Source organism: Podarcis muralis, chromosome 14 (genome assembly GCF_964188315.1).
Source record: "Podarcis muralis chromosome 14, rPodMur119.hap1.1, whole genome shotgun sequence".
Lineage (NCBI taxonomy): Eukaryota > Metazoa > Chordata > Lepidosauria > Squamata > Lacertidae > Podarcis > Podarcis muralis.
Genome location: NC_135668.1, coordinates 19,018,746 through 19,032,605, shown reverse-complemented (window position 1 = coordinate 19,032,605; position 13,860 = coordinate 19,018,746). Strand labels below are relative to the sequence as shown.

The following is a 13,860-nucleotide window of genomic DNA, read 5'->3' as shown; positions in this document are numbered from 1 at the left end:
AGGGAGTGAAAGGCGGGATATCAAATCCAAACTCTTCTTCCATTCGTAGACCAAGGTAAAGTTCGCAAACCGTGACACTACTTCTGGTTTTGCGGAGTTCGTAAACTGAATAGTTCATAAACAAGGCTGTTCTTAAACCGAGGTACCACTGTATATTCTCTTCCAGGAAACTCCATTTCCTCTCAACAGACAGACAGCACTTTGTGGCCACTGAGCATGCTCAGCCCTCATTGTCCCTCCCTCCTTCCCTCCATTATGCTTTGCTTATTCAAAGTTTCTTTTGTACTTGTGCAAACCTTGGGATTAGCCCACTGATTACTAATTGTGTGTGTGTGGTGGGATTCTGGCTACATCAGAATCCATATTCAGGGAATGAGATTGCCATTAGTATATAGAATAGGAAGGTGCCTTGTAATTGGCCGGACTATTTGCAAGGTGACTACATCTCTGTTTTGTTTTGTTTTAATTCTCGTGTTCTACTTCAAATTTCTGAGACATTAAATTTATGAGGTTTAATTTGTGTTTTGAAATTCTGTATGTTGTATATTTTTGAATCACTTTACACCACTTTGAGACCTTGATGGTAAAAAGTGGGGTATGTGTTTTTAAATTAAATAAACAAAATAAAAAATAATTTGACCACCTCAGGGAAATAGAGCTTCTGTGTTCAAAACAAACATACCTCTGAATGCCAGTTGCTCAAGGAGGGAAAGAGAGCAATGTGGGAGGGAGCCTGTTGCCTTTATGGTCTGTTTGTTGCCTTCCCAATAAGCCAATTTTGGGAGAAAGTTACTCTACTAGATGGGCCGTCTTCCAGTTGGGCTCTCCTTAGGATGTCAGTGAATGTATTGTGTGCTTCTATGGAGTCTGACCCAAATTCCTACTTGCTAAAACCAGAGAGAGTTTTTGAACCAACAGTTCACATAGCTTAAACACTCACGAGAATGTTACAGATGGGTAGCCGTGTTGGTCTGCCATAGTCAAAACAAAAAAAAATTCCTTCCAGTAGCACCTTAAAGACCAACTAAGTTAGTTCTTGGTATGAGCTTTCGTGTGCATGCACACTTCTTCAGATACCTGAAGAATATCTGAAGAAGTGTGCATGCACATGAAAGCTCATACCAAGAACTAACTTAGTTGGTCTTTAAGGTGCTACTGGAACGAATTTTTTTTTGTTTTGACTCACGAGAATGGTGAGTTGAGAGCTTTTTGCCTGGCTTGCTTTGTTGTTGCCTTTTGGATGTAGAAATGGCCAATGCTGTCCCAACACTACCACATCAGCACATGATACCCGTTTTTCAGCAGAGTTATGAGCCTCTATGAGCTTTCTGGCATAGTTAATAATTAAAAAGATATATATAAAAGTAACAGTTTCCATATACGCTGGCCAGTTGCCCTTGTTCCAGCCTGAAAAGTGTTTTGGAGCTCAGCGCTGCTAGATTTTGTTCCTCCTAGGCAGGAATGTGTGTTTAGAGTGGGTGCCTCCAGACTGTCACGCTTTTGCAGGAGGGATTCCAGTGCAAGCCAGAACTTTGGGTTCACACGAATAAAGTGGATTAAAGCGCTCTTTCACCCTAGCACAGCCAATCCACTTCAAAAGCAAAAACTAAATAGACCTATTGCAGTTGGAGAAGTGATGGGGAATGGTATTGAAAAGCGTGGGGTGAACAATTGACTTAATGGGAAGAAGTATACACACAACACAAGCAAAGGGGGTTGAATGCTTGTTGTCATAGAAGATCCCTGCACATAAATCAGGACAAATGATCAGGAAAGACGGGGCATAATCTGACCACTGTAAACTTTGGGCAAGCAAAACAGACCAACTACTCAACAAACAGGTCAGCTTGAGGAATCCAGTATCCTAACCGTTATCCTATTTAAGCTCCTATAGCTTTGATTAGAGCTCAGCTTCAAACTTGTCCATCTATAATTAAATTACCCGAGGGCTTCCTATTTCCCCTCTCAAGCTTTGATTGAGGTTCTCATGGAGCAAGGCCTTTGTGCACATAGTAGACACCTTAGAGCCTTCTGAAACTCACAGGGGGTCTATTTAACAAATCATGGAGAAATGGTACCGTGAAGGTAGGGACAACTATGTTCCAAGCCAAGTGTGAGGAACCTTTTCGTCCTCCAAATGTTGTGGACCTACAACTCCTATCAGCCCCAGCAGGCATGCCCAATGGCCAGAAATGATGAGACTTGTAGTTCAGCAACATCTGGAGGGCCAAAAGTTCCCCATGCCTATTCTAGATTAAGTCCCAAATCTGTAATGCTTAGATCACATTATTGAGCCCTGATGCAATTCTCTCTTCCCAGACGCAACGGCATTTAAACACAGGATATGAATTCTGAGCTTAGCTTCTTTCCAGCACCGTATGTCTTTTTGGGTGTGATACATGCACAAGATAGCAGAAGGTATTTTTCTGAAAAAAATCTATTGCAAGACCCCAAAGGCACCCATAAGGTAAAGGTAAAGGGACCCCTGACCATTAGGTCCAGTCGTGGCCGACTCTGGGGTTGCAGCGCTCATCTCGCTTTACTGGCCGAGGGAGCCGGCGTACAGCTTCCGTGTCATGTGGCCAGCATGACTAAGCCGCTTCTGGCGAACCAGAGCAGCGCACGGAAACGCCGTTTACCTTCCCACCGGAGCGGTACCTATTTATCTACTTGCACTTTGACGTGCTTTTGAACTGCTAGGTTGGCAGGAGCAGGGACCGAGCAACGGGAGCTCACCCTGTCATGGGGATTCGAACCGCCGACCTTCTGATTGGCAAGTCCTAGGCTCTGTGGTTTAACCCACAGCGCCACCCGCGTCCCAAGGCACCCTTAGCATTCTTCTAATTTAAGAATGTAAGAAGAGACTGGTGCATCAGGCCAATGGCCCATCTAGTCCAGCATCCTGTTCTCACAGTGGCCAACCAGATGCCCCAATAGGAAGCTAGCCAGCAGGATTCAAGAACAAAAGCACTCTCTTCACCTGCAGTTTCCAGCAACTGGTATTCAGGAGCATTGCTGCCTCTGGCCATGGAGGCAGAACATAGCCATCAATGGCTATCAGCCATTGATGCCTTTATCCTCCATGAATGTGTCTAATCCTCTGCTCACTGCCTCCTGTGGGATCACGTTCCATGCTTTATTCCATAATTTCATAGGAATTATGCTTGCTCCCTCTAAGTGCTTAGAGGAATGACACAACCTTGGTCCATTTGTCAAAAGGCATATGTACTTGGAAAGTCCCTTTAGCCTTCTGAGCAAGATGAAGAAAACATTGGAACGGGCATCCTTGAGGGAGAGGTGGGGGGAAAACCTGACATAAAAGGCTCCTTTACAATTCCCTTGCTGCAGTTCAGCTGTAGTGGCTGCCAGCAACAACTATAAATATCCCTGAAGTATGCTACATTTCAGTCATGTTTCATTTTGCTTTTATTGCCCTTGATAAGGATCCATGCTTCCTTGGAGCAGTGGGAAAACCATGCCAGTAAAAGTTATACAATGTCCATTCACACACACACACACACACCCAGCCTCATTCTTTCCTTTGCAATCCAATGAGGTCACTGCAAATAACACCAGAACACATGGAGGGCCAAACAGTTCCACCGAGAATTGGTTTGGTGGTGGATTGTTGGGTCCCATGGTGGTTGGCTACGGTTTGCCTTGTTTTGGATGCACTGAGAAGGAGGGACAGAGGACTACGACACAGAGAAAGTTTTGGTTCATACAGAAAACTTGGTCCACTGGCAGGGCTGATATGGGGCAGGTAAAATAAAGTTCCCTAGTGTCAGCTCTCATATTGGAGGAGCAAATGTTGGAGCCTCCAACTCCCCATTGGATGTTTGTGTGGACAGGTGTGTCTTCTCCACACCTGCCCATGTTACAGTTATGTGTAAGGGTCAGACTACACTGCAGGGGCTACCAGCCATTTGCAAACCGGAGAAAGTGTTGTGAGAACTGAAGGCAAATGAGCATAAATAGTCACAAATCCAATACATTCAGGATTGGCACAGTCCATAAGAAATCCAGTTGCAGCAGACATAACCTAAACTTACAAGAGCTTACAATAAGACTAAACCTTAACACTATAGCACACAGAACAGAGCACTAGAACAAAGAGATAGAAAGAGAAAGTGAGAAATCAGGCTCCTTCTGGCCTGACTATTATAGTCAGCATGACCTTGACAGAAAGGATAGCAGAACCAGCTTAAACCAGATGTACTCAGCTTCCCAGAAGGAACAACCCAAACATCAGAAGCCTTCTGCCTGTTTCTTTCACATAGAAAGAAACCACCTAGAACACTCTTGAATTAAGTAGAATAGGAAAGATCTCTACATATCACAGCAATACTTTCTGTACTAAGAAATGCAAACTGCCAAGAGCCACACACACACTGCAACCTTTTCTATTTGCTACAAAAAAAGGATACAATACATTCCCATCCTTTCTTCCGGATGAGCTTGGAAGAGTTTGGGAATTCCTCCTCTTTTTCTCTAGGTAAAGGTAAAGGTACTCCTGATGGTTAGGTCCAGTTGCGGACAACTCTGGGGTTGCAGCGCTCATCTCGCTTTATTGGCCGAGGGAGCCGGTGTACAGCTTCCGGGTCATGTGGCCAGCATGACTAAGCCGCTTCTGGCGAACCAGAGCAGCGCACAGAAACGCCGTTTACCTTCCTGCCAGAGCGGTACCTATTTATCTACTTGCACTTTGACGTGCTTTCGAACTGCTTTGTTGGCAAGAGCAGGGACTGAGCAATGGGAGCTCACCCCGTCACGGGGATTCGAACCGCCGACCTTCTAATCGGCAAGCCCTAGGCTCTGTGGTTTAGACCGCAGCACCCCCCGTTTTTCTCTAGGCAAGTGTAAATCTCTACATTTTCTTCTCATGCAACTGCTTTAATCTACTTCTAAAGTCATTTTGGGATGATCTTTTGGGGTGCTCATGATTGTAGAGAAGCTTATAAACTATCAAATTAGAGACAAGACATGCAGATTTGCATACAGTAATAAATAAGTAGGATGCAGATTAACCTTACATCTCTACCACTATCACCAAAGTAGCCTGTATGTGGAACTACGTATCTGCCCCATGAGATTAGGTCAGGGATAGCCAACATGGTGACCTCAAGATGTGTTGTCCTCTATCATCCCTAACCACCATCCCTCAACCATATCCCTCCAACATCTGGAGGATACCATATTGCTGATTCTGGATTAGGTTGACCAATGGATGTATCCTCCGGAAGGTGGTCCAGAAGAGAATGTGACCCTCGGGCGGAAAAAGTTTCTTCACCTCTGCTTTGGAAGCTCCCTGTTTTCCTGCTATGCTCTGTTGCTAGACATTGTCCAAGGGACTAAGAACAAGACGTGTTTTTGAAGGTTACTAGAATGTTTCTTAGAAGCACAGATGTCAATTAGTACTTTGGTCCAGCCAGCCTTTGAACCAGAGGTCCACTTCTCATTGGAACCACATCAGATAACGTTTGTTGCTGAACATTTTGCTCCCGTTTTTGACCATTTCCTCTTGTTTTGTTTTGTTTTGCTACATCTCCGTCTTGGGGGTTCCCCTCTCCCACTTCCCTACCTTTTCTTCTTGCACCAAGAGAAAGATGTTTTTGGATCCTACCAAGATTCTTCTGGTAGCTTTCATTCCTGTTTTCTGTTTGTCTTTTCAGAGCAGCCTGTGGAGTATTTTTCTTGGAGTACAAAGCCATCTTTTGTTATCTTGTCCAAACCAAACTAATTTGTCAGTCTTCTTATATCAACTGAAGGGAAAGCTGAAGGGCAGAAGATCAGGAGGGTGTAAGGGTTGAGGTGCCTCAGGATAATTGATGGGAGATTGAGCTTCCTTTTATTTCTTTGTAGTTAGGTACTAGGACACTGAGTTCTGCTGCAGAAGGTGGGGTGATTTTTCTACACAGATTAAGGACTGTTTTACAAAAATGCTGTATAACCCTGGTTGGTTTTCCTCTGTTGCTAAAGGTTGGCTGAAAACTAGGCTGTGAAACCATGGCTTGAAGGTGGTTTGCCAAAAGCTATTTGTGCTGATGGAGGCAAAGTGTTAAGGTCTACGACCGGCAAACCATGGTTAAGGCAGTTCTCCACCTCCTGGTGGAATCCTTCTGTATGCTCTCTAGGGCTAGCTAAACCATGGTTTTGCTGTATGTCTGGGCTCTTGACCAGAATTGAAATAGCCAAACATAATTAAGTGTTATGCTATCAGTTCCATCACAGCAGGTGTAGCTGCGTTGGTAGAACACGAGAGTCTTAATCCGCAGGGTTGTGGGTTTGAGCCTCACGTAGGACAAAAGATCCCTGCCTTGCAGGGGATTAGACTAGATCAGTGATGGCCAAACTTGGCCCTCCAGCTGTTTTGGGACTACAATTCTCATCAGCCCTGACCACTGGTCCTGTTAGCTGAGGTTGATGGGAGTTGTAGTCCCAAAACAGCTGGAGGGCCAAGTTTGGCCACCACTGGACTAGGTGATCCTTGCGATCCTTTCCAACTAGGATTCTATGTGTCCCTGGCTTGCATGTGGCAAGGTGGAGAATTTAAGGAAGATTTGTGAAACAAAAGGCTTCCTGCAAACTCATTTGCTTTATTTATTTATAAAACAAAAAGTATATACTGTAGTGAACTGAGCAGAATGGAAGGTGAGAGGTTGGGGGGGGTGCTGAATTTTGGCCTTGTACAGGGCACAGCTGAAATTTGAAAGACCCAAAGACTACCCCTGCTACTTTCTTTATTTTGAAAAGCACTTTTGTATCCCTAGTGGCCACAAAGAAATGCTTGAAAGTGTGTGAGAATTTGTAAAGGCAGAGAGATGGCTGGGTAAGTTCTGCAGTGGCTGGGAACAAGAAGTGTGTGTCTTGCAGAGGCTTGTGTTACTAACAGCAGAACACATCGTTCAAAATAGTTTCATAAAATCTTGGGGGTGGGGGTGAATTTGGAAAAGGTGATAAAACTATACAGTTTCTTAGTTTGCAAAATTTGGATTGCTTTGATACAGAATCTTTATTTTAAAGCTTTAGGTATGCAGTTTTTCAGCAGTGCTACTACTTGCAATGCACACAGAAAGCTGTTCTATCCCAAGTCAGATTGGTCCATCTAACTCACTACACTGACTGGCAGCAGCTCCCCAAGGTCTTCCACAAGGATCTTTCCCAGCCCTAGGTAAAGGTAAAGGGACCCCTACCATTAGGTCCAGTCATGGCCGACTCTGGGGTTGCGGCGCTCATCTCGCTTTATTGGCCAAGGGAGCCGGCGTACAGCCTCTGGGTCATGTAGCCAACATGACTAAGCCGCTTCTGGCGAACCAGAGCAGCACACGGAAATGCCATTTACCTTCCTGCAGGAGCAGTACCTATTTATCTACTTGCACTTTGCCGTGCTTTTGAACTGCTAGGTTGGCAGGAGCTGGGACCGAGCAACGGAAGCTCACCCCATCGCGGGGATTCAAACCGTCGACCTTCTGATCGGCAAGTCCTAGGCTCTATGGTTTAACCCACAGCGCCACCCGCGTCCCTACCTGGGGATTAAACCTGGGAACTTGTGTATGCAAAGCCTGCGCTCCACCACTGAAGTAAAGCCCTTCCCCCAAATTGGGAATCAATAATTTTTTTCCCCCTTGGGAAGCAGGGAATTACAATGTGCTATTTTAGAGCACCTGATGAAAGCTGGCTTGTTGTAAGTGTGCTCTACATTCCCTCTTGTTTTTCCTTTTATCTTTTGGTGCTAGGAAGAAGTGCCATAGAATCTAGGAATCCTAGAGAGAAGGGTGACTTTGAAAAGGAGCTAGATTTAGCTGCCCAGTGGGGGTTGTAGAAGAGAATGGAAACCTAGGCAATAAAACCTGGGCTGCATTTTATTATCAGCCTATAAACCTCAACATGGCTGTGTTTAACGTGTGCTTCTATTGTGTCAAGATGGGCTGGAGCCAGATTGGGAAGAATCCCCCACTATTAAGGGGGCAGCCCAGCTCTTGATGGATGGACTCCATCTCAAGTGTTGTAAAGTGATAAAAAGAACATTGGAATATATTGGGTGTTCTTTTATATACGTTCTTCGGTTATTCCGAGGAGCCAAGTGGAGAGCATTTGGCAGGTGACCTGCAATTTAGGAATCCCTGGCTTCAGGTCTTGTCCTATCCATGAATTCACTAGGCTGTGTAAGGCAAAGAACCACTATTATTATTATTATTATTATTATTATTATTATTATTATTATTTATTACATTTATTAAAGGTAAAGGTAAATGTACCCCTGCCCATACGGGCCAGTCATGTCCGACTCTGGGGTTGTGCGCCCATCTCACTTAAGAGGTCGGGGGCCAGCGCTGTCCACAGACACTTCCGGGTCACGTGGCCAGCGTGACAAGCTGCATCTGGTGAGCCAGCACAGCACATGGAACGCCGTTTACCTTCCCGCTAGTAAGCGGTCCCTATTTATCTACTTGCACCCGAAGGTGCTTTTGAACTGCTAGGTTGGCAGGCGCTGGGACCGAGCAGCGGGAGCGCACCCCGCCGCGGGGATTCGAACCGCCGACCTGACGATCGGCAAGTCCTAGGCGCTGAGGTTTTACCCACAGCGCCACCCGCGTCCCTTGTTTACATTACATTTATTAGTCTCTTTTAAAAACAGGAAACTCAGAGCAGCTTACAAAAATGAATATTAAAAATAAGTGTAAAATAATCTAAAATACACAAGTAATATATTTTTTAAAAATCAGGTCCAGCTCCACCACAGTAAATGATAAGGAGAAGATTAAGATCCAAAGACTAGGGTAAATAAGACCATTTTTTGCCTGGCACCTACAGATAGTAATGGCACCAGACAAGCACCCCTACAAAGAGAATTCCATAAACAAGGAGCCACCATATCCCTCAGGTCAAACTTAGCTGTTAAGGGAGAAAAAAGGTGGGGAAGGGGGTGAAGAAGTATCAAAGGGATGCTGGAAAATGTAGGGAATTTTAATAAAATGGTAAATTACCCAACGTGTTTCATTCGAAACTTTCCTCAGGGACACTGGAAGAACAACAAACTGTAATTCATATCACCGTAGAAAATCATATTCATAACATATTTTTCTGTGCATAAGACAATGCTTTTTGCTAAAAAATATTAGGCAAAAATTGGGTGTTGTCTTATACACAGATAGTGAATGCAGAGGGGGGACATGCAATTAATGGCAGCTGCAAGCAGGAGATTGGCAGCAGCGATTGGGCGGGTGATTGGTGGCTGCAGCAACACCTGCTGGCGATTGGCTGTGACAATTGGGCAGGCGATTGGCAGCTGCGGCAAGAGGTGGGTGGGCTATTGGTGGCGGCGAGCGGACAGATAATTGGTGGCTGTGGCAAGGTGTGCCATTGGCAGTGGCTGTGGCAAGCGATTGGCAGTGGCGGGCAGACGGGTGAGCGATCGGCGGAAGTGACCTCCCGCACCCTCTGAAAAAGCTAAACAACTTAATTTCTTATACACGGGGAAAACACGGTAAATTGTGTGTGATATCCATAGGTGTTAATTGCAATCAGCCTGACCATATTAAATATCATGTAGTGATGCAATATTAACCGCATCTTATTAATGTGTTCTTCACAGCGCAGTCCTTAAAAGGAGGCCTCTGTCACTGCCCATCAACAAAGCAGCCGTTACAGAAATCCTCTGTGAACCCTGACAAGTGTTAACCGCCTGACTTGGTTGTGATGTCAGGTGACTGACAGCCCAGTGGTTTCGGCCACTTGTCAGAGTTGGCCACCACGAAGAGTGGGGGGATTGAGGGATCTGGCCCATTGGCTGGCTCTATTTCTCCCCTGCCTCCTGCTCTTCAGTTGCAGCCAGCAATGTGAAGTGGACACAGGAAAAAACCAGGCACTGTGACTAAACTCTGCAAAATTAGACTGGGGAGTAGAACATGCGGCTTCCATTTTGTTTTACCAGTTTGGCCTCGTGCCATCTGCAACATGAGGGTAACGTTAACCTGCCTCACAGGGTCGTCGTAACTGAGGTAATGGATGTAAAATACATTGAACACCAGATGGATATATAAATTATTACAGCAGCAGCGTTATATTTATTACACGGAGGGCAGATGCTCCTGTGGATGATGTTGGATTGTTAGGAATACTGCAGTCCATTGATGCAAACGCACAAATAGTTTACTGGGCTGCAATTTCCTTTTAGCAGCTTTATCTGCCCACCCCACCCCCAACCCCCTGAGGGCTAGACACTTCAGAATCACAACTGGATTCTTGGAATTCTAAAAAGCAATTACAGGCCAAGTTAAGCACTTTAGGGGCATCGAGTCCAGGCTATATTGCTTGCACCTTGCCAGCCATTGTCATACAGTGGCACTGTGGGGGTGTGGGGAGGACAGCTGGTTAATTGCTGATTTCATATCAGGCTGTATGTCAGTTCTGGGCTATCGAAAGCAATTTTCACTGTTATAAATTAGACCTAAATTGAGACAGTATTTTATTTTTCTTTATTAGCCATCTGTTTGTCTATGATGCAAGGAGCAATATAATTTGGGCTGTGCAGCTGCTGTGTTGATTATGGGCCTCTCTTGCAATGATGGAACGAGTGCTGTCATGCTGGACTAGGTACCAAACCAGGAAATGGACCCAGCGCTCCTTCCATCCAGGGAAAACATTTAAGGCCCTAGGAAATCGTTGTGGCAGAAGCTGCCAGCCGACATGTGTCAATTAAAATACAAATTTCTCATGTTTGGATTTACCTATCTGTTGTTCGACTACGAGCATTTAACTGCCAATACAAGTGTTTAGCCACTCGTACAAATTATCTGTTTGTGTGAGTGGAACAATGTTGGAGGGAGGGGAAATCCCTGCTCCCAGGAGCTATTAAGACAGGTTCTGTATGTCCCTTCCTTGCCGCTACATTGTTCACTTGAGTGGACCGTACGGTAGGCGGTTAAATTGGTGTTTTCTCATACTTCCTGATAGGTGACGGACAATTGATTTGATCAACTGGATAGCTAATACTTCCACCCACCAACCCCCCTGGCATCTCCAGTTACAGTGGTACCTTGGGTTAATAATTTAATTTGTTCTGGAGGTCCGTTCTTAACCCGAAGCACCACTTTAGCTAAGGGGGCCTCCTGCTGCCGCTGCGCCACCACCGCACAATTTCTGTTCTCATCCTGAAGCAAAGTTCTTAACCCGAGGTACTATTTCTGGGTTAGCGGAGTCTGTAACCTGAAGCGCCTGTAACCTGAGGTACCACTGTATGTGAATTGGCTAGCAGGTCGTGGAATGACCTGTCTGTGCTGGAGAGCCACTGACATTCCAGATAGACAGTACTGAGCAAAAGGTCTGAACGGCTTGTAAAGGCAAGATTACTCTGTACTTTTGAAGTGGACCAGAGTAAGAATGACTTCATCCTTAGAGGAGTCTTTATTTTTACACTGTAGCATAGATGCTAGGAGGGACGTGGGTGGCGCTGTGGTCTAAACCACCGAGCCTCTTTGGCTTGCCGATTGGAAGGTTGGTGCTTCGAATCCCCGCGACGGGGTGAGCTTCCATTGTTCTGTCCCAGCTTCTGCCAACCTAGCGGTTTGAAAGCATGCCAGTGCAAGTAGAAAAATAGGTTCCACAGTGGTGGGAAGGTAAACTGTGTTTCTGTGCGTTCTGGTTTCTGTCACGGTGTCCTGTTGCGCCAGAAGTGGTTTAGTCTTGCTGGCCAGATGACCTGGAAAGCTGTCTATGGACAAACGCCAGCTCCCTCGGCCTGAAGGTGAGATGAGTGCTGCCCCCCATAGTCGCCTTTGACTGGACTTAACCGTCCAGGGGTCCTTTACCTTTAGGAGGCCCTTCTTGAAAAACACTTTAAAGGCAACCTTCAGCAACCTGCCCTGTAGATGTTTTGGACTATGATTCCCATCAATCCCAGCCATCATAGCCATGCTGACTGATGCTTGTGGGAGTTGTAGTCCAAAACTTCTGGATGGACACCAGGTTGGCGAAGCAGGTGCGGATGAATCTGTCTGTTTCCATCTCTCCATTTCTATTTTTCCAACCTTAAGTTCAGTACTCTACATTTCCACATCAGTTTGCAATTTAAAAACAACACGCACTCATGAAAATTCATCAACATTTTAGTGCAATGTTCTCCTGGTGTGCACATTTTTGTATTCAATTTTGCATAATATGCACATTTTTACAAGCAAATTTTCCGAATTAATGCATTTTTAGTATGTTATTTTTCACTAATAGCGTATTTTTATGCACACTTTCCACTAACATATGCTGCATTTTTGTCCATGTTAATTGGTTTTTAGAACAGCACCACAACTTTCAGAGAAGTGCAAAATTCACATGTTTGCTGTGCTTTGGTTTATGTATTGTTTTAGGAACAGTTTCATATTAATAGGGAAATCTCCACACACACACCCCCAGCTTTAAGACAATTCCTGCCCCTGAGCAAACTCCACACTTTAAGTAACGGTATCAAATCAGATGAATCTGTATTTACATTTTGCATTGTTTCCTTACTGATATTTCTGTGATGCATGACGACCAGATTTTAATGCATATTTTGCACCAATGCTGCTCATGTGAGGTCTTAGGATTTGCATCCGTTGCAAGTAGCGCTTCAGATGTAGAAGCCCACAAGAAAGATGCATGCTTTGTGGTCATTTGACAGAATCGTAATCAGAACACAGTTTACTGCCTTCCTGTGCTCAGCCTCTCATGTGGAACGCAGCTGTGCTGTTATTTGTTCTTGATTTGCAGTTCACTATCCACCAGTGAAAAGGACTTGGAAATTAAAAATGGGAGATGAGAAAACAGATGGAACTGAATGGGGAGGGGAATTAGTAGGGGAAGAGAGAGCACTGTGGTACAACATGTGATTCAGTAGTTGGGGAGAAGCTCTTACTTTTTGAGATGATGATGATGATGATGATAATAATAATAATAATAATAATAATAATAATAATAATAATAGTAGTAGTAGTAATAATATTTATTATTTATACCCCACCCATCTGGCTGGGCTTCCCCAGCCACTCTGGGCGGCTTCCAACAAAACACTAAAATACAATAACCTATTAAACATTAAAAGCTTCCCTAAACAGGGCTGCCTTTAGATGTCTTCTAAAGGTTTGGTAGTTATTTTTCTCTTTGACATCTGCTGGGAGGGCGTTCCACAGGGTGGGCGCCACCACCGAGAAGGCCCTCTGCCTGGTTCCCTGTAACTTGGCTTCTCGCGGCGAGGGAACCACCAGAAGGCCCTCAGCGCTGGACCTCAGTGTCTGGGCAGAACGCGCTTACTTGACTGATGCTGTTTCCTGCATCCTTCTGTATGCAGTGGGAGTGAGGCCCATATCATGGCAGGTTGAGGGAGGCTGAAATCTAAAATGATTAGGATGTTAATCTATGACTGGCTGAGTGTGTTGTCTAAGAGTTGATGGTCAAGGAGAAGAGACCGTTGACCTTTTCTTGAGGAACGTTTTTCTGAACTATGGTTTGACCCTATATTTTTTTTTTGGGGGGGGGGGTTGGGATCTTAACTTCTGGCTTGTCCTCTGGTTCTAATTTGCTTTTAGTGACTGCTTGCATGGGCTCCTTGGCTCACACCAAAAAGCTGCCCACAGTCCAGTCCTGACTTCCTGCTTGCATAATGAGGAAGCTGATGAAGCCATCTTCCCAGATGTCTCTATGCAGGAGAGAACGAAATGTTGAGAAATAAGATGTTATCCAAAGCAGGACATTGCGCCGTTGAGTGTATTCCCCATTTGAACCTAGCAGTCTCCTTTGGGGATATGAATGATAGCTGTAAAATTGTGAGGTTGGGATGGGGGGAGTCAGAGTGGATCCTGCACTCAGCTAAAGATGTATCAGTTGTTT

At 45.0% G+C, this 13,860-nt stretch overlaps 1 protein-coding gene across 4 annotated transcripts in view; it reads left to right on the top strand.

The window, feature by feature from the left end:
• The window catches only part of ARNT2 (aryl hydrocarbon receptor nuclear translocator 2), a 158,148-nt gene that overhangs the window by 65,366 nt on the left and 78,922 nt on the right, over positions 1–13,860 (top strand). The window lies entirely within an intron of this gene.